The following is a 20747-nucleotide window of genomic DNA, read 5'->3' as shown; positions in this document are numbered from 1 at the left end:
TGAAGTCATTAGTGAGACACATGCTTATTTCACTGCCAAATTGCAGTTGCTCTTTTATATTTGCTTTTTGTTTGTTTTTTGGTTGTTTCTGCTGATGGGAATCACATGAACTATTCTATGTTAACAAGCAGCAACTTTCTGTGACCTTTTCTAAGCTGAGGTCTGAAAAAAAACTACAGTCATGATTTTAAATATTGCTTTCTACTACTGGTATCTGTCTACAACTGGAAAATGGCCTGAGTCTAGAATTGACAGAAATAAAGATGCTTAGGGGACTGGCTGTAAAATCTTTATTGGGAGTAGAAAATCAATATAGGAGGCCATTGGGAGTTTTGTATTGTGTGTAAGGGTATGGGGGCACTTACCTGGCACATGGACCTTTTGGTCATTGCTGTAGAATTAAATCTGTAAATAGAGTATCAAGCAAAGAAAAAATTCAGGGGTTTAGGTTAGCAGGAACATAGGAGAGGCTTATGCACAAGTTAAAATGACACAGATGGAGACTACATCCAAGGAGGCTGTGGCAGAGACCAAAAGGCTGTCTTTCAGCAGAGCCTGGTACTGGCTATGGACTACTTTTCTATGCATAGTTTGGGCCTCCTCAAAATGTTCAGAGGCCGTGCTCGCTTCGGAAGCACATATACTAAAAATTGGAACAATACAGAGAAGATTAGCATGGCCCCTGCACAAGGATGACACGCAAATTCGTGAAGTGTTCCATATTTAAAAAAAATGTTCAGAAGCCATAGTTATAGAACAGAGGGTAAGGTATTTGTCTTGCTTGCAGCCAGCCCAAGTTTAATCCCTAGCATCACATATGGTCCACAGAGCCGGCCAGGAGTGTTTCCTCAGTGCAGGGCCAGGAGTAACCCCTGAGCACTGCCAGGTGTGTCTCAAAAACCAAAACCAAAACAATAAAATTTTATACATCATTCTCAGAATGTGAAGAACAACATTACTTTCAGCAGATGGCAGCTTGGCACTGGGCCCTAGGTCAATTCTCTATATGCTTGCAATTAAATATTTTTTCTCACCTACTAATCTGGCTGATGTTCATTAGTTTGTTCCTCCAGGCTGAGAGAAACCCACAGGAATCCAGAGGAAGGGAAGAATTTCCACCTGTGCTCTGACATTGGCATATAAACCAACCTACCAACCAGACCACTCACCCAAAAACCCAAACATGGAGACATTCCTAAAGGAGCAGAAATTGGCAGCCAGCAGGTGGCGATAAGGAGCGACCATGAGAGAGCATCACTTTTTGCAGGGAAGGTCTCAATCCGGATTTCCACTGATTGTATTGCTTGGGGGAACATATCAGTCTAATTTATCCTGGTGATCATAGGGCAACAGATGTCATATCAACCTCATGTCATGTCAACCTCATATCCAAGGGAGCATAACTTGAGGCAGCAGCAGAACACTGGAGAGAACACCAGCCTGGATTGCAGGAGCCAAAGGGAAATTTGCCTACACTCAGGTTGAGCCTCCAGAGTGGCTGGCAGGAGAGGGCACTGCCCAAACTAGAATCCCACCTGTACAATGTATCTTGTTAGTACCTCCTGCAAAGAAGGTCGTGCCAGCAAGCCAGATACCTAGTGTTAGCCCAGACACAAATCAGGCTGTGTCTCTAGGTTTTGAGACAGAAACTTGGCCCAGAAACCGGGCTCCTTCAGAACCTGATGTTCATGGGCAGAAGTCACAAGGTAAAAACAAGGAGACCAAACTATTACCATAGTTGACCAACTGCAGTTGCTCCTCCTCCTCCTTCCTCCTTCTTCCCCCTTTACATCCTCCTCCTCCACACACAGCAATGCTCAGGAGTTACCCCTGACTCTGTACTCAGGAATTACTTCTGGCAGGCTTGGGAGAGACAATATGGGGTGCTGGGAAGCAAACCCAGATTTATTTACTAAACTGTTACTCTAGCCCCAACAAGTACAGCTTCTTACATGTGTGGGTTCCTGGGGTACCCAAATAGGAGGGGTACTCAAGGATTTGGGGACCTGGAGTCTGCGTCTGAAGTTGAGGGTTCTCTACAAGATTGCAGCAGGTTAGGAAGTTGTTAGTGTTTCCACAGACACAGTTCTAGGAATGACTGATCTGTGATTGTTTGAGATCAGGTGGGTCAAGTGTTTTGGTCCTTTTTTCATAGTTTTTAAAAATTAATATCTATATTTAAACACCTTGATTACAAACATGATTGTGGTTGGGTTTCAGTCTTGTAAAGAACACACCCTTTCCCCAGTTCAACATTCCGATCACCAATGTCTCAAATCTCCCTCCTCCCCACCCTACACCCACCTGTATTCTAGACAGGCTTTCTACTTCCCTCATACATTCCACATTGTTATGATAGTTCTCAATGTAGTTATTTCTCTAACTGCACTCATCACTCTTTGTCGTGAACTTCATGTAGTGAGTTGGAACTTCCAGCCCTCCTCTCTTTTATCTCTGAAAATTAATGCAAGAACGTCTTTTATTTTTCTTAAAACCCATAGATGAGTGAGACTATTATGTGTCAATCTCTTTCCCTCTGACTTATTTCACTCAGTATAATATATTCCATGTCCATTCATGTATAGGAAAATTTCATGACTTCACCTCTCCTGACGGCTGCATAATATTTCACGGTGTATATGTACCACAGTTTCTTTAGCCATTCATCTGTTGAAGGGCATCTTGGTTGTTTACAGAGTCTGGCTATTGTAAATGGCACAGCAATGAGTATAGGTGTGAGGAAGGGATTTTTGTATTGTATTTTTGTGTTCCTAGGGTATATTTCTAAGAGTGGTATAGCTGGATCATAGGGGAGCTCAATTTCCAGTTTTTGGAGGAATCTCCATATCGCTTTCCATAAAGGTTAGACTAGATGGCATTCCCAACAACAGTGAAAAAGAGTTCCTTTTCTCCACATTCCCAGCACTGCTTGTTCTCATTCTTTGTGATGGGCTTCAATCTCTGTGGTGTGAGGTGGTACCTCATAGTTGTTTGATTTGCATCTCCTTGATGATTAGTGATGTGGAGCATTTTTTCATGTGCCCTTTGGCCATTTGTATTTCTTTTTTGTCAAATTGTATGTCCATTTCTTCTCCCCATTTTTTGATGGGATTAGATTTTTTTCTCATAAAGTTCTGCCCATGCCTTGTATATTTTGGATATTAGCCCCTTATCTGATGGGTATTGGGTGAATAGTTTCTTCCACTCGTGGGTGGCTCTTGTATTCTGGGCACTGTTTCCTTTGAGGTGCAGAAGCTTCTCAACTTAATATATTCCCATCTATATATCTGTTTATCTCTGCTTCCACTTGTTTGGAGAGTTTCCTCCTTGAAGATGCCTTTAGTCTCAATGCCATGGAGTGTTTTACCTACATGTTGTTCTATATATCTTATGGTATCAGATCTGATATCAAGGTCTTTAATCCATTTGGATTTTACCTTCGTACATGATGTTAGCTTTTTTTTGCATGTGGCTAACCAGTTTTAGCCAACACCACTTGTTGAAGAGGATTTCCCTGCTCCATTTAGGATTTCTTGCTCCTTTATCAAAAAGTAGGTGATTGCATGTCTGGGGGAACATTCTCTGAGTACTCAAGCCTACTCCATTGATCCGAGGGTTTGTCTTTATTCCAATACCATGCTGTTTTTAATAACTATTGCTTTGCAATGCAGTTTAAAGTTGGGGAAAGTAATGCCTCCCACATTCCTTTTCCCAAGGATTGCTTTAGCTCTTCGAGGGTGTTTATTGTTCCAAATGAATTTCAAAAGTGTTTGATCTACTTCTTTGAAGAATGTCATGGGTATCTTTAGAGGGATCACATTAAATCTGTATAATGCTTTGGGAAGTATTGCCATTTTAATGAAGTTAATTCTGCCAATCCATGAGCAGGGTATGTGTTTTCATTTCCATGTGTCCTCTCTTATTTCTTGGAGCAGGGTTTTATAGTTTTCTTTGTATAGGTCTTTCACATCTTTGGTCCAGTTAACTCCAAGATATTTGAATTTGTGTGGCACTAATGTGAATGGGGTTGTTTTCTTAATGTCCATTTATTCCCTATCGTTATTGGTGTATAAGAAGGCCATTGATTTCTGTGTGTTAATTTTGTAGACTGCCACATCGCTATATAAATCTATTGTTTCTAGAAGCTTTTTGGTAGAGTCTTTAGGGTTTTCTAAGTGATTATCATATCATCTGCAAACAGTGAGAGCTTGACTTCTTCCTTTCCTATCTGGATTCCCTTGATATCTTTTTCTTGCCTAATCACTATAGCAAGTACTTCCTGTACTATGTTGAAGAGGAGTGGTGAGAGCGGACAGCCTTGTCTTGTACCAGAATTTAGAGGGAAGGCTTTTAGTTTTTTTCCATTGAAGATTATATTTGCCACTGGCTTGTGGTAGGTGGCCTTCACTATATTGATAAAGGTTTCTTTCATTCCCATCTTGCTGAGAGTTTTGATCAAGAATGGGTGTTGGACCTTATCAAATGCTTTCTCTGCATCTATTGATATAATTATGTGATTTTTACTTTTCTTGTTGTTGATGTTGTGTGTTATGTTGATGGATTTACAGATGTTAAACCATCCTTGCATTTCTGGGATGATCGTAGTGAATGATCTTCTTGATGGGACATTGGATTCTATTTGCCAGTATTTTTTTTGAGGATCTTTGCATCTGTTCATCAGGGATATTGGTCTGTAATTTTCTTTTTTTTTCTTTTGGCAGCATTTCTGACTGGTTTTGGTATCAAGGTGATGTTGGCTTCATAAAAGCTGTTTGGAAGTGTTCCTATGTTCTGTTTCATGAAAGAGCCTGGCTAGGGTCGATAGTAGTTCCTCTGGAAAGGTTTGAAAGAATTCATTAGTAAATTCATCTGGGCCTGGGATTTTCTTTTGGGGCAGACATTTGATTACCATTGTAATTTCCTCAATAGTGATGGGGGTGTTCATATATGCTACATCCTCCTTTCTCAACCATGGAAGGCTATGAATCCAATAATTTATCTATTTCTTCCAGGTTCTCATGTTTTGTGGCACAGAGTTTCTCAAAGTAGTTTCTGATTACCCTTTGACTCTCTGCAATATCTGTAGTGATCTCCCCCTTTTCATTTCTAATATGGGTTATCAGGTTTCTCTCTTTCTTTGTGATTTTTGCCAATGGTCTATCAAGCTTGTTTATTTTTTTCAAAAAACCAACTTCTGCTTTCATTGATCTTTTGGATTGCTTTTTGTATTTCCACTTCATTGATTTCTGCTCTAAGCTTTGTTATTTTCTTCTGTATCCATATTTTTGTTTCCTTTTGTTGATCATTTTCTAATTTAATGAGCTACGTCATTAGGCTATTGAGGTATGCCCCTTCTTCCTTCCTGATGTGTGCTTGCAAAGCTATAAATTTTCCTTTCAGTACTGCTTTTGCTGTGCCCATAGATTCTGATTGTTTGTGTCTTCATTGTCATTTGTTTCCAGGAGAATTTTGATTTCCTCTTTGATTTCATCTCGGATCCACTGATTGTTCAGTAGCAGTCTGTTTAATTTTCAAATTCCAAATTTCCAAATTAATTTTAATTTGTTAAAGTATTTCTTCTGTGTCCCTTTGTAGTTCACATCTAATTTCAGAGCCTTGTGGTCAGCAAAGATAGCCTGAGAAATTTCTATCCTCTTGATTTTATGTAGGTATGTTTTTATGTGCCAGCATGTGGTCTAACCTGGAGAATGACTGAGGTATATTGAAGAAGAATGTATATCCAATTTTCTGGGGATGGAGTGTCCTATAAATATCTGCTAGTCCTCTTTCTTCCATTTCTCTTTTCAGAGCAGTATATTTTTGTTGGATTTCAGTCTGGTTGACCTATCATGTGTTGACAGGGCTGTGTTGAAGGTCTTCCACAATTATTGATGTTTTCTTTCAAATTTGTCAATAATTGTATTAGATAATTTGCTTGTTTTTCATTGGGTGCATATATGTTTAGTAGTGTAATTTCTTTCTGTTGCACATATCCCTTGATTAGTACAAAGTGTTCATCTTTGTCCCTTATAACTTTTCTTTTCTTTTTTTTTTTTTGGTTTTTGGGCCACACCCGTTTGACGCTCAGGGGTTACTCCTGGCTATGTGCTCAGAAATCGCCCCTGGCTTGGGGGGACCATATGGGACGCCGGGGGATTGAACCGCGGTCCTTCCTTGGCTAGCGCTTGCAAGGCAGACACCTTACCTCCAGCGCCACCTACCCGGCCCCCCTTATAACTTTTCTGAGTCTAAAGTTGGTGTCATTAGATCGTAATATGGCCACCCAAGCTTTTTTTTTTTTTTTTTGAGGGGCCTCTTGGTTATTTCCAGAGTCTTGCCATGGTAAATTGTGCTGCAATGAATATAGGTGTAAGGAAGAGATATTTTTTAGTTTTTTTTATTTATTTAAAGAAAGTGAATTACATAGTTGACATAACTTATAATAATACATTTTTAGGAAGACCAAAAGCAACATCTTTTTCTTTAAAAAAATAGAAAGTTGAAAGAAAAACTAAAGAAATGGAAAAGAAAAGAGAGTAATTTTAAAAATTATTGACTTACATTGAATTCAATGAAGCACCAGCAGAAAGTTTAGTAAGTTCTTTTTTTTTTTTATAAGGATAAGAGTAAAAAAAATACAGCAATAATGGTGTAAGAGTGGCAAGTGTCTTTTGCATAGGCCCAGCAAATTATGGGTAAATAAAAAAGAAGCCTTGTCCTAAATACAAAGAAACCTTATCCCTGAAGTTCTCTGGCATAATATTGACTCTGGGCTCCAGGCATACTAGTTTGTCCAACCCCTTAGTCATTTTCTGTGGTGAAATTATTTTTTTTTATCACACATCAGCTGTTGTTGTTGTCTGGTTTCTGTAGTTAAAGATTATGATTTCTGTGTCAGAAGGATTCTGGTTTCTGTGTTTCATCAAAGTCAGGATGTGGAACATCCTCCAGTTACAACTCACCCTCAGATGCAGAGCATCCTGCCCTCCAAGCAAGTTTATGCTGTCGCCGAGTCATCTGGGTGTCAAGGGAACACTCCTTAAAGTGAAGTCAATGCCAGGGTAGTGGTAAGATCTCCTCTGGTTGGGGTTTGCCTCCTGGTGATGTTGTAGAAAACTGTGGCTGTTTCCATAGATGGTCAGTGCTTCAGGGGTGTATGGGCAATGCCCATTCTTTGAAGGCCTGAGCGAAGTCATTATGCCAGTGTTCAGGTTATAAGGCCTAACTGCATTCCACAACTACATTTATGTTCCTATCTCTGTTAGATAGTAACTTGTTTGCATATGTTTGCATATTTTTCCATTTTAATGAACCATGGCAAAAGAGGAACAGTGCCACAATGTATTATCAGTGCCTCCACCCCAGCTTTTTTTAAGTGTGTTGTTTGCTTGGATGATTTTCCTCCAGACTTTGATTTTGAGTCTGTTTGTTCTGACTATTTAGGTGTGTTTCTTTAGGCAGCAGAAGGTTGGGTTCACTTTTTTTTTTTTTTTTTTTGGTTTTTGATCCATTTCACCACTCTATGCCTCTGAATTGGTGCATTTAGTCCATTGACATTGAGGGAGATGCTTGTCATAGGATTTAATGGCATCTTTGTGTATAAGTTTGGTGTGTCTGTTCATCTGTCTTGTCTTAAAGTAGACCTTTCAGTTTTTCATTTAAGGCTGGTTTTGCATCTATGAAGTTTCTGAGCTGTTGCTTATCCATGAAGCTATTTATCCTTTCTTGAAACTTGAATGTGAGTCAGGCTGGGTGCAGTATTCTAGGTGAGGCATCCATTTAATTCAGTCTTATCACAATATCCCACCAATGTCGTCTAGCCTTGAGAGTTTCTTGTGACATGTCTGCTGTAAGTCTTCAGGATGCTCCTTTGAATGTAATTTCCCTTTTTGATCTTGCTGCTTTCAGTATTCTATCTCTATCTGTGGGTCTCATCATTGTAACTAGGATGTGTCTTGAGGTGTTTTTCTTGGATCTCTTTTAGCTGGTACTCTTCGAGCATACAGGATTTGATTGCATGCAGTCTTTAGCTCTGGGAGTTTCTCTGTGATAATGTCTTTGACTGTTGATTCTTCCTGGGGATCTCCTTCCTGGGCCTCTGGGACTCCAATGATTCTTATGTTGTTTCTGTTGAGTTTATCAAAGACTTCTATTTTTTATCTGTTCACGTTCCTTGAGTACTTTTTCCATTGTCTGATCGTTTGCCTTAAGGCTTTTTTCCAATCTCTTCTGCTGTCCGGAGTTGTTCTGCATTGGATTTTTCAGTTCTCTGATTTTGTCTTCAGCTGCTATTACCCTGTTGGAGAGGCTGTCCATTGAGTTTTTCAGTTGAGCTACCATGTTTTTCAGATCTGTTATTTCAGTTTGGAGTTTTCTGATTTCTGTCTTTGTGTTCTGTTCAGCTAGAGCTATGCTTTCTTTGATGTCCATGAGGATCTTCCATATTTCTATTCTAAACTTCTTATCTAAGAGGTTATTCAAATGGTTGGTATTTTTTGGGTCATCAGAGCTATCATTTTTATTCTCTGTGCATGGTGTTTGCCTGCAAGGTTTCTCCATTGTCACGCTTGTAGTGTTGTTGCATGTTGTGATGGGGCTCATTCATTAGAAAGAGCATGTGGCCACTAAGTGAAGCATAGTGCTCTTCTGGGGCCTCCAGGAGACAGTTTTTTTTGGGCCCTTCCTAGCCCTCTGAGAAGAGAGTCAGGAGATCAGAAAAGAAAAACATGCAAAGCCACACAGGTCCTTTCAGCTTCTCCCAGTCACCAGTCTCACAGCAGGGCAGACTCCTCCACAGACAAAGGAGTCAGCTCTCTGGCTGGTGTCCTGATAGCTGGTTTTCACTCACTCCATCTTTCTTGGCCTTTTGGCCTGAGTGGCTCCAGGAGACAGTTTTTTTGGGCCCTTCCTAGCCCTCTGAGGAGAGCTTCAGGAGATCAGAGTAGAGAAACATGCAAGGCCCTGCTTTGGTCCTTTTAAGGAAGATGTAGAAACTGACCAGAGAACCTGGGGATTCCTGAGGAGGAACTGTCAACTCAAATCAGAGAAGACTCCAAGGCATCGCTTTATAACATCAGCCAGCCTGAAGGCAAGCCTGGCTATTTTAAGAGTTCCAGGGTATCTCACAGGGAAATGGGCATGATAACTCTTCAGGGGGTGAGTCCTCAGGTGGATCTTTACTTGAATGAAATAGTATTTGTGGGTCCTCTGTGTCCATTCCAATTTGGAGGCTGGCTCCTACAATCCTAATGAGACTTACCTTGGAGATGCTGCTGTGGAAAACTTCCAGATCTTCTTAGAATTATCTTCAAGGTTCTGGACTATGGACTTCATGATGAAGGACCTCTGGGGACTGGCTAATAGGTGTAACCCCAGTCAGGTGTGAGAGGCTCAGGGAACACAGTCAGACTTGTTTCAAAGGGCTTCTTTATAAAGCTTTCAGAGATCCTATATCATAGTGGTTAAATGTTTTTAGACTTGACTTTAGTTCTGTGGTCTTAGGCAAGTTGTTTAGCCTAGACAAACCTCAATTTCTTCCTTGTTAAAGTGGGCATAATAAAACTCCCAGAGTATGGCTGGGAGGTTATATTATTATAAAATAATTCAATAAGATGATAGCTAGGACTTCTGCTGAGCGAAGTATTTGAAATGTAACTTAAAAGGTCCTTTGGAATTTTCAACCCTGAAAGTGTTACACTTTTCTAACCAGACAACTGTTCTTTCAAAATATAGTAGGAAAATCTTTTTCTGGCCTGAAGGCTACCCACAGACTTAAATCTTATTGGATAAAGAGAGAACAGACATAAAAATAAGAAACTCTTCCACTGACACATCAAGGAAAATGGGGCCTTTGATAGTTTTTTTTTAATTTTTATTGTGGCCAAAGTGAGTTACAAATCTTTCACAGTAACATTTAAGGTACATAGTTATAATGAATAAGGGAAATTCCCACCACCAGTGTCGTCCTCCCTCCACCCCATTTCCCTGTGTGCATCCCACTTCTCCCTCCTATACCCCCCAGGATGCTAGTATAACTGGTCCCCACTTGTACAGCTTGTTGTAGATTGGGTATCAATTCTGTTGTCCTTGACTTTGTTAGGTTTTGAACTTTGTATTCCCCAACAGATTGAGTCCATGAGAACACCAAGAATGAGGCTGTTTGGGTCTGGGCACTTATGGAACAGAAGTATTTGGTTGTTTTGAGGAGAGAGAATTAACAACAGTAGCCAGTAATGGTCCCTTGAGGAAATGATGATATGGGATTGACTTGAGGAAAGAATGAGGTGGAGGGAGAGAACAGAAGGAGGGATCTAAGCATAATAAGGAGCTTCCTGTTCACTTCAGTAGTTAGGGCCCAGGCACACAGGGATGCAATGGCTCAAATGGAAACTGAAGTTACTTTCCTGGCAGTGTGGTCACACCTCCCTACACCCTTCTCTAAACGTTATACTTAAACTCTCAGGAAGTCTACAGGGAAGAGAAAGCAGACTCCTGTTCATTGGGGTTCCCACTTCTTAGATTCCTTTGTGTAGCAGGTTCCTGTGGAAGAAGTGCCATGTTAAACACACAGAGTAAAAAATGGATTTAGGGTTGGACTTCTCAAAGCTCTTAATGGTTTTTTTCCTCCTGCAACAGACACTCAGAGATGAGATACAGTTGAACCCTCACTCAAGGAATCAGCAGGCCTGTGTCACTGCTGCGGGAAGGCCAGTCTCTGGTGGCAGGTTGTGCTGTGATTCAGCCCATCTTACAGTTCCAGCAGCATCTTCTTCCCAGAGATCACAGCCACCCATACTCTATTATCATTGATATGTGGAGTCCAGAAGCAACTTACTTTACATCCAGGACTCCGGGGGATTGTTCTCTAGAAAATCATGCCAAGAGAGGTATAAAAATTCTGGATCTTTGAGGCATATTTATTTATTTATTTTTGGAAATGGAATGGAGTTGGGCTGTCTGCATGGCTATTTTGTTCATTTGGGGAGGGAGAGTTATGGATCCCACCCTGTGTGCTTAGAGCTCACTCCTGGTTCTGTGCTCAGGGATTATGTCTGGTGGTGCTTTGGTGATCATAGGTGATGCAGGTCAGCTGCATTTAGCAAACTCTTCAAATCTTCTACTATCTCTTCAGTCCTGTTTTCTTCATTTTAATATATATTTATGACACATAGACTTAAATATCTAAATCTATTTTTTTATATTTTTGATGGTGGCTATTTGAATCAGACCTGATCATGTCAGGGCTTACACTTGGTTCTCTATACTTGGGCCACTGCTGGGAAATAAGTGCTTTAAAGGCCATATGGGGTGCCAGGATCAAACCATGGCCCATCTCTTGCAGTATATGCTGTACTTTCTATCAGCCATTCTTTGTATCTTTGATACAAATTGGTGTGGTCCTCTTTGGTATCCAAGAGTCACTTTCTAGGGTAAGTCTTTTTGAATTTGTAGGATGCCCCCTTTCTCCCTTGTACCATACATTAAGGCTCCCTCACTGCTCTTCACTTAAATGAGTTCTTAAGAGATTTTTTTTTTTTTTTTTTGGTTTTTGGGCCACACCCGGTAACGCTCAGAGGTTACTCCTGGCTATGCGCTCAGAAGTCGCTCCTGGCTTGGGGGACCATATGGGACACCGGGGGATCGAACCGCGGTCCGTCCAAGGCTAGCGCAGGCAAGGCAGGCACCTTACCTCTTGTGCCACCGCCCAGCCCCTCTTAAGAGATTTTTAAGCTGAACTGCAGCGAAAAACAGTGAGAATGTGCACATTAGCTTATACGTTCTTATAGATATTTTTTTCCTTCATGAAGAAGCTTTCTGGGTTTCTATACAATCTCAAATGTCCAACATCTACATAGTGGATAATTTCCTTTCTGATTTACCTCTCATTCCTAGTGATAACAAATCTCTTTGATTGGATACTTATGTGTCTATTTTTTAAATACCAAATTTCAAAAACTTAATAGAAACACCAGACATATCCCACAGATTATGAATATCCTCTTTGTTTCAGTCTCTTGATTCTGTTTTTCCCCACCAGGGTCCCATCTGACACTTTTTATCAGGTTGTTTGTGGCCTAGAATATGGCTGATCATTTGAAGCATGGGGCACTTATAGTAACTTTGCTAAAAATGTACTCGTCTCAAAGAAATAGTTTATGTCATTTTGAAACAAAGATAAATATACTTTATTGTTTTGGTGAGGCATACACTCAGCAGTACTCAGGGTATACTCTTAGTTCTATGCTCAGGGCTCACTCCTGTCTGTGCTTGAGGAACCAGAGGTGGTACTAAGGATCGAACTGGGACCAGACAAATGCAAGGCTCAGGCATTAACTTGTGTCCTATTTTTCTTGCCAGACATTAAACCCTTACACTTTGGCAAGAATGATTCCCCACCCCACTGGCTTTTAGTATAATAATGAACTTCAGTAATATAACATGCTGGGGAGAAAAGTACAATGTCCAGTCTGGGGTCAAACAGATGCTTAGGAAAAATCCTGAGCTGGGTTTATTCTGATGTGTGTGTGTGTGTGTGTGTGTGTGTGTGTGTGTGTGTGTTTGTTTGTGGCACGTTCTTTCAAGGAAAACATTTCTTACCTGCTACTATGCTCCTTTTCCCAAACAAGTGTCAACTTCTCCCAAATCTACAGATGAAGGGTGCTGGTTTACACATGCCTCTGAGTGCCGCCAGTACTCTCCTCTAAGAGTGGAAAGAGTTTTCTGATTTCTGGTGAATGCAGTTATAGAAATAACTACACTGAGAACTACCATAACCATGATAACCATGTGAATGAATGAGGGAACTGGAAAGCCTGTCTAGTGTACAGGTGGGGGTGGGGTGGGGTGGAGGGAGACTTGGGACATTGGTGGTGGGAATGTTGCACTGGTGAAGGGGGGTGTTCTTTACATGACTGAAACCTAATCACAGTCATATTTGTAATCAAGATATTTAAATAAAGGTATTATTTAAAAAAAGAGTGGAAGGAGGATGGGAATAGGTTCTCTGAACCCTGGTTCCAGTGCTCTAGACCTGGGTCATTAGGACTAAACCTCCTCTATCAGTGGTAGAGGATGGGCAGAGACCACTGCTAGGTCCAGGAAGAAAGGGGATGAGGCTATTATTTTACTCTGGTGTTCAACCACTATTCCAAGAATGGATGCTGGTCCCCAGTGATTTTTGGCATTCCATACAAAGTTGATTTTACTGCTTGACTAATGTGAATTACAGCATTGGTCTGCCTGGGCTGTATCCAGACTGTATATATCAAAAGGTTGGACGTCCTTGCTAGATCTTAATCATTAGTAAGGAATGATTAGAAAGGATATGAATTATTAATCTCTCCTTGATAGATCTTAAGGTTTATTTTTACTGCTAACCCTGAATAAAAGGTCAAGATTTAAACAATAGTGATATGGGAGTTGCACACTGCTGTTTTGGAACAAATCAAGAAGGGATTCAAAGAGAAAAAACTCTTTTCTAAACCTTTATCTATTTTTCTCAAATACTGTACAATTCTGGTACAAAATCTAATAATTAAAAAATGGGTTTTAAGAAAAATAAAAGTCATTTTTGCAACAATCCTCAGACACAATGAGAGGAGGTCTAGAACTTTCAGCTCACTTCATGAAGCTCACCACAAAGAGTGGTGAGTGCAGTTATAGAAATAACTATACCATAATCATGTGAATGAGTGACGGAACTGGAAAGCCTGTCTAGAGTACAGGTGGTGGTGGGGTGGGATGGAGGAAGATTTGGGACATTGGTGGTAGGAATGTTTCACTGGTGAAGGGTGGTATTCTTTACATGACTGAAACCTAATCACAATCATACTTGTAATCAAGATGTTTAAACAAAGAGAAATAAAAAGATTCAGGGAAAGAGAAGTATATTTTTTGTTAGAGTTTTGGTTTTGGGGTCACACCTATCTGTATTCTTTAGTGCTGAAATTTGAATGCAGAATCTCACATGTGCAAGGCAAAGCTTAACCATTGTACTGCCTACCACAGATGGACACCACCTTGTAGTCTGGCACTGTCTGGTACAGTGCAGCGAGTTTGACAATACATGCAGGGGCTAGCACTGATGGGTGTACTTTGACTACCAGGCACAAGTTGGTGCTGACTGGAACAACCTGGAAAGGGTGGCATTGTCTGTAACCATCTGGAAAGGGTGATACTGGTTGACATTTTGTACTGACTAGCAGTTTATTACAGATAGTCATGCGTTGGAATGGATTAGTACCATCTGGCACAGGTTGGCACTGACTGGGACAGGTTGATATAAACTGACACAGAGGAACACTATGTGGATCTGAATGGCATGAACTGGCACAGGTTGGCAATGCTGGCACTGATAGGCATAGACAAACCATCTGGCACAGCTTGGCAAAAGTAGTATGAATGGGCACAGATGGGCATAACCTGGTACCAACTAGTACAGGTTGGTATAGGCTGACATAGTCACACAGGTTGTAAAGGCTGGCACTGACATAGACTGGTGAGGTGGGCACCATCTGGCATATGTTGACACCTGTCAGGCACTGGATGATATGGATTGGCACATTCTGGCACCAATGAAATCAGTTGATGCCACCCAGTAAGTCTGAAACAGAAAAGGCATCAGATAGCAAGTTGGCATTTACTGGCATAGGTAGGCTTTTACCCGAACCCTCCATGGAGTTGTGACCTGGATTGCCCACACAAGGCCCCCTTGGCTCCTTAGAGGCATGGATGAATCCAGTGACATGTTCCTGGGTGCCTTTGGCCAAAGAGGCATCTTTCTGAGGGTCTCACCCTGGGAGCTGAGTAGCCATATCTTAATCCTCCCTCCTACTCTAAGGGCTGGACTAGTTTGCGCCCCAGGAGAAAGAATGTCCCCCTTTCTGGAGAGGAGCATGAGGTATGGGAACTGCAAGGATGCCATCAGTTTGCATCCTGGCTATCACCCCTAGATAACACCGGTTTTAGAATTGGGGGATGGTGGTGTTGACCTTTACATTGGCTGCTCCCAGAACTCATCCACCGAGTTTTAGGCTGTGGGGGGTGTCTCTCACATTGGGTAAGTTGATCCCAACTTTCACAGAGGGTAGCCCTAGCAAGAGAGTGGGGCCTGCAGGGCTGGTGGGAAGTGGGGTGATGCTTCTGTGGGGTGCCTGGTTGCTCTCCCTAGTGTGGGAAGGGCAAGCATCTCCGGGCTGTCCCCTGGAGCAGATAGGGGTGTTCATTGAGATCAGCCTTGCAGGCCGATCCTCTGATTCTCCCATCTTATTTTGATTTTTTCCACTAAAATTTATTTATTTTATAATATCTTTATTTAAATATCGTGATAACAAACATGACTATAGTTGGGTTTCATTAACAAAAAGAACATCCCCCCCCTTCATTAGTGCAGCATTCCTATCCCAATGTCCCTCAACTCCCTCCTCTTACATCCCCTGCCTGTATTTGAGACAGGAGTTCTACTTCTCTAACTCAACATTGTCCTGGTAGTTGTTAGTGAATTAGTTCTCTAACTGCACTCACCCCTCTTTTTTTTTTTTTTTTTGCTTTTTGGGCCACACCCAGCGGTGCTCAGGGGTTACTCCTGGCTGTCTGCTCAGAAATAGCTCCTGGCAGGCACGGGGGACCATATGGGACATCAGGATTCGAACCAATCACCTTTGGTCCTGGATAGGCTGCTTGCAAGGCAAACGCTGCTGTGCTATCTCTCCGGGCCCAACCTCTCTTTGAAGTGAGCTTTATATCATGAGCTGGTCCTTCCAGCCCTCATCTCTGGGCATTATTACAATAATATCTTTTATTTTTCTTAAAACCCATAGATAAATGAGACTATCTGTGTCTCTCTCCCTCCCTCCGACTTATTTCACTCAGCATAATAGTTTCCATGTCCATCCGTGTGTAAGAAATTTTATGACTTCATCTTTCTTGATGGCTGCATAATATTCCATTGTGTATATGTACCATAGTTTCTTTAGCCATTGATCTGTTAAAGGGCATGTTGGTTGTTTCCAGAGTCTGACTATTGTAAATAGTGCTGCAATGAATATAGTTGCGAGGAAGGGATTTTTGTATTACATTTTTTGTGTTCCTAGAGTATATCCCTAGGAGTGGTATAGTTGGATCATATAGGAGCTCAATTTCCAGTTTTGTTGTTGTTTTTTGTTTTTATTTATTTTTGGGTTACACCTGGCAGCACTCAGGAGTTACCCCTGACTCTACACTCAGAAATCACTCCTGGCAGGTTTGGGGGACCATATGGGATGCCGGGATTCAAACCACTGTCCTTCTGCATGCATGTCCTACATCCATACTATCTCTTCGGCCCCAATTTCCAGTTTTTTGAGGAATATCCATATTGTTTTCCATAAAAGCTGGACTAAATGGCATTCCACCAGCAGTGAATGAGAGTTCCTTTCTCCCCACATCCCCGCCAGCACTGATTGTTCTTGTTTTTTGTGATGTGTGCCAGTCTCTGTGGCATGAGATGGTGCCTCATTATTGCATCTCCCTGATAATTAGGATGTGGAACATTTTTTTTTTATGTGTCTTTTGGTCATTTGTATTTCTTCTTTAAGAAATTGTTCATTTCTTCTCCCCATTTTTTGATGGGGTTAGATTTTTTCTTGTAAAGTTCTTTCAGAACCTTGTATAGATAGTAGCCCCTTATCTGATGGGTATTGGGTGAATAGTTTCTTCCATTCTTTGGGTAGCTTTTGTATCCTAGGCACTATTTACTTTAAGGTTCAGAAGCTTCTCAGCTTAATATAATCCCATCTGTTTATCTCTGTTTTTACTTGTGAAGAGAGCCCATCTCATTTTTAATGGCTGTGCAGATGAGGTATCTCTGAGATTTCCAGTCAGAACTGCTTGGCCCGTCTCTTGGAGATCTTGTTCCTAAAGTCATGGGATATGGAAGTGGTTTGGTCCACAGCACTAGAGTCCAGTTGCCCTTTTTTTCCCAGGTGAATCTCCTTTTCATTAACATTCCAGAAATCATGCTTGAGATTGAACCCGGCCAGTTCCCAGTCAAGGCCTGAGACACCTGTCACTGGGACCCTGAGAAGTCAGCTATGTCCACCTCCAGTGGATGTTTGTAAGGAGTCAGCCTGAAGTACTAAAGGTTAACCAAGAAAGAAAAGAACAAATGTGAACTGCACTGACAATTCTGGGGTTCTTGTTTTGAAGCCTGGGTCCCTCTAGAAGATGAGTCTATGATCTGCAGTTGGATCAGATTTGGCTTGTGCTGGTCTAGTCATGGCATTAGCTGCACTCCTGCAGAAAGCAGCACCGTATTTGAGTCTGGTCTTCCTGAGGTTACAGCCCCTTGCAAATAAGATGGGATGATTCTCTCTGTGAAGATCATGTTAAAAGTTAAAAAGTGGACTGGAAAGATGGTTTAATAGGATGAACACATGCTTTGCATGCAGGAGGGCTGGGTTTGAGTTCTGGCACCTCAGGGTTCCCTAAGCACTGCCAAAAGCTATCCTCTGGGCACTGTCAAAAGCTCTCTTTTCCCTCTCTCCCTCCCTCCCACCCTTGGTCCCTCTCTCTCTCTCTCTCTCTCTCTCTCTCTCCCTTCCTCCCTTGCTTCCTCTCTCTTCCTCCTTCTCTTCCTCCCTCCCTCTTTCTTTCTCTTTCTTTCTTTCTTTCTTTCTTTCTTTCTTTCTTTCTTTCTTTCTTTCTTTCTTTCTTTCTTTCTTTCTTTCTTTCTTTCTTTCTTTCTTTCTTTCTTCTTCTTTCTTTCTTTCTTTCTTTCTTTCTTTCTTTCTTTCTTTCTTTCTTTCTTTCTTTCTTTCTTCTTCTTTCTTCTTCTTTCTTTCTTTCTTCTTCTTTCTTCCTTTCTTCCTTCTTCCTTCCTTCCTTCCTTCCTTCCTTCCTTCCTTCCTTCCTTCCTTCCTTCCTTCCTTCCTTCCTTCCTTCCTTCCTTCCTTCCTTCTTCCTTCCTTCCTTCCTTCCTTTCTTTCTTTCTTTCTTTCTTTCTTTCTTTCTTTCTTTCTTTCTTTCTTTCTTTCTTTCTTTCTTTCTTTCTTTCTTTCTTTCTTTCTTTCTTTCTTTCTCTCTTCTCCCTCTCTTCTCTATTTTTTCTTCTTTTTCTTTTTCCTTCCTTCTTTTCTTTTTCTTTCTTTCTCCCTCTCTCCCTTCCATAAATTATTTGATCAGACAGCTAAGAATTAATGATATTGTGACAGTCAGTGACGTCATTTAAGATAAGTTTTTAGACCATTATTCTCTAAAATAAGTGCATGTAAAGTGAGATTATTAGAAAAAGCCATTTAGCAGGTTAAGCTTCAGTGGTGGGAGAAAAATGGAACATTTCATAAGGTAGAAAATAAATGAAAAAAATAGGTAAGGAATTTAGGATATGGGGAAGGAGATGGTGTTAAAGGTCATGCTGGGGTTTGGATCTGTTGGAAATGATGCTAATGGTAATTGGCTAGTGGGGAAACTTAACAAAGCTTTACAGGAATATAAAAATACACCAATATCTAACAGCTATTATCAGGGTGAATTAGCAATCATTAAAATCCAACAAAAATGATGAGGCATGTAAAAAGCAATGAAAAGTAATCCATATTTGTGATAAATTGATCAAATGAAATTTACCCCCAAATGACAAAGATGGTAAAATAAATAGTTAAGTACCTTCAATAGTAGTATTTAAAACACTTGGTGAGACATAGGAGCTATAAAAAGGCTCAAATTAGACTTAACTATAGTCCAATAAATCTAGTGTAAAATTAAAGATACTTTGCTTGGTATGGATTAGAGGTAATATATAAAAATCATGTATTATGGAAGAAAAGATTGGTTAACTTGGAAGACAAAGAAATACAAACTATATGTGAAGTGCAGTGAGGGGGGAAAATGACTAAAAATGAACAGAAAAATCAATGAGCTGTGGGATAATGTAGATTCGAGCCCTCAATATAAATATATTTGTATATAATATATTAACAATATAATTCATTATAATATAATATATAATATAATAAATGATATTATTATATCATATCATATACTTATGATATTTGAAAGATACAAAGTCACATATTTAAGAAACTAAGTGAAACATAAATCCAATAAACATTAAGAAAAAAAACAGTGTATGGATTGGAGATATAGCAAAGAGGGCAGGGCTCTTGTCTTGCAACTGGTTAATTCAGATTCAAACCCTGGCAAACCCATAAGATCCCCTGAGCACAGTCAGGAGTAATCATTGGGCACAGAGCAAGGAGTAAGTCCTAAACACCATTGGGTATGAACCCCAGATAAAAATGATATAGAAAAGCAACATACAATACAAAATATACTTAATTCTAATATTGGTCTCCTGGTGCAAAGATTGCTGTCTTCATACTAGAAATCACATTCAGTGGAAGAAAAGAATGTTTTTTTCCCTTCAACTTCATCCAATAGACCTCCATTTTCTGGCAAATTACAGCATCACTTGTCAGTGCTGGATCACTTTTCCATCTGCAAATGAAATTGAAAATGGCTAGTCACTTGTTCTTTTTGTACCTCTGCTCTTGTAACATGAACATATCTGTCAACAGTATGTCAATGAATATTTCCATAAATTATAAACAAGTTCTAACCTAGGGGCTAGATATGTTTTGGGCTAGATATAACAGTTACAGCTTGCAGATTCCTGACAGTTTCTTCAGGAATAGAGATAGGGTTACCTTCCTGGAGTGCTGGATTCATATATGAAGCTATTCATTGAGAAAGAGCATTGAAAAGACTGACTATTAGGGGGTTGTTTGGTACCTGTCACTTGGTGCTTTTCTTTCCTCTGCACAGTACCTCATAGTTGTTGGATGCTCAGTGAATAAAGGTAGAAAGAGTAGAGTTAGAAATGGCAAAGACACAGGGTAAATCAGCACCCTCCACTTCCAATGGGACAGGCTTATGCTTCAATTTTTTGAGGCTGAGGGAATTGTTTCCCAGTTCTCACTTCTTAGCTGTGGGCTTTGCAAACCTTGGCAAGGAGTGGCATCTGCCCAACAGTGTATGAATGACAATGTAGAAAGCTGGAGAGGAAAAGAAGAGGAAGAGAGTTCGTGAGGACCTTAGAAAACATGTTGCCTCTTGAAGACCCCATACATCAAAGCTTCCCATGGGCAGCCACACAAATAATAAATGAAAAGGGAGAAGATCAAGCATGATGGCACATGGCCAAGAGCCTGCATGAGGATGGTCCAAAGAAAGGCAAAAAAGAAGCTCCTTCCTACTTTTTTAACCAAAACTTTTATTTCTTCTTCCTTTGGTGAGTGAACACAGTTCTGTTATTTCTGTAAATGTGCCCTTCCTTTCTGATCTGAATGTCTACCTGCTGTGAAAATATGTGGGTACCTGCTAGGATGATTCATTCCCCCAACAATCTAGCAATTGGGGAAGTCACATCACCCCATCTAATTGCAGGGTTGGGCCACCCCTTCCTGCCATTTTGCCAGGAGGTGCCAGAGTGATGAACCATTTGTGGTGCAACCAGCCAAGATCCTGGGGAATTCTGAGTCAGGGAGAATTTTTGCTTTTTTTTTTCTCCCCCTAAGAAATCACAAATTAGTAGTTGGCACTGCAAATGATTTTTCTTACTGGAGAGTTCTAGGAAGGGAACACCTCAGGGTTGATGTTAATAAAATAGTTTGTTTCTATGACATAGCATTTTCAGAAGCATGGCCTTTAAGAGAAACAAACCAGAAAAATCTCCAACATACAAGAGTGATTGGCCAGCTCCACACTCCTCT

The 20747-nt window shown here is 40.6% G+C and overlaps 1 non-coding gene across 1 annotated transcript; it reads left to right on the top strand.

Moving 5' to 3' along the window:
* Nucleotides 1–619: 619 nt before the first annotated feature.
* LOC126029046 (U6 spliceosomal RNA) lies at nt 620–727 on the top strand. The gene has a single exon (XR_007502705.1). It is a non-coding gene; the product is annotated as a U6 spliceosomal RNA (small nuclear RNA).
* The last annotated feature ends 20020 nt before the right edge of the window (nt 728–20747 follow it).

The sequence above is a fragment of the Suncus etruscus genome, chromosome 14 (genome assembly GCF_024139225.1).
Source record: "Suncus etruscus isolate mSunEtr1 chromosome 14, mSunEtr1.pri.cur, whole genome shotgun sequence".
In the NCBI taxonomy this organism is placed as follows: domain Eukaryota; kingdom Metazoa; phylum Chordata; class Mammalia; order Eulipotyphla; family Soricidae; genus Suncus; species Suncus etruscus.
The sequence above is the reverse complement of the archived record's forward strand: the minus strand, read 5'-3'. Positions and strand labels throughout refer to the sequence as shown.